Genomic DNA, 1,075 nt, shown 5'->3' on the forward strand with positions numbered 1-1,075 from the left:
GAAATTCTTAGGCAAATGGAACTAGAAAATATCATCCTGAATGAGGTAATGCAATCACAAAAGAACACACATAGTATGTACTCACTGATAAGTGGATATTAGCCCAAAAGTTTGGAATACCCAAAATACAATTCACAGACCACATAAAGCTCAAGAAGAAGGAAGACCAAAGTGTGGATGCTTCTGTCCTTCTTGGAAGGGGGAACCAAATACTCACAGGAGGAATTATGGAGAGAAAGTGTGGAGCAGAGACTAAAGGAAAGGACATCCAGATCCATCTGAGGATCCACTCCATATACAGTCACCAAACCTAGACACTATTGTGGATGCCAACAAGTACTTGCTGACAGGAGCTTGATATAGCTGTGTACTGAGAGGCTGTGCCAGAGCCTGACAAATACAGAGGCAGAAGCTTGTAGCCAACCATTGGACTGAGCTAGAGGTCCCCAGTGGAGGAGTTAAAGAAAGGACTCAAGGAGCTGAAGGAGTTTGCAACCCCATAGGAAGAACAACAATATCAACCAACCAGACCCCCCAGAGCTCCCAGGGACTAAACCAACAACCAAAGAGTATACATAGAGGGATCCATGGCTCCAGCCGCATGTGTAACAGAGGATGGCCTTGTTGGTCATCAATGAGAGGAGAGGCCCTTGGTCCTGTGAAGGCTCAATGCCCCAGTGTAGTGGGAATGCGAGGGCTTGGAGGTAGGAGTGGGTGGGTTGGTGAGTACTCTCATAGAAGCAGGGGGAGGGAAGGTGGGATAGGGGACTTCCGGGGGGTGGAACTGGGAAAGGGAGAATAACATTTGAAATTTAAATAAAGAAAATATCCAATAAAAAAATCTAAGAAGCTGGGATGGTGTTCTGAGCAGACCTTGGGTACAAGCTCTACAGCCAGTCTCACAACACCCAGAAGAAGCTCCACTCTCAGGCGCTCTGATATTCTCAGGATCGGAGGTGAGGACGACCCAACATCTGTCCCAACACTGGGAGTAACTGGGACCTGTGGGACCAGGCACACAGGAACTCTGCCAGCAGAGTGGCTCAGGTTCCTTCCAGTCTCTCTGGGCTGGTGT

This window comes from Mastomys coucha, chromosome X (genome assembly GCF_008632895.1).
Source record: "Mastomys coucha isolate ucsf_1 chromosome X, UCSF_Mcou_1, whole genome shotgun sequence".
NCBI lineage: Eukaryota > Metazoa > Chordata > Mammalia > Rodentia > Muridae > Mastomys > Mastomys coucha.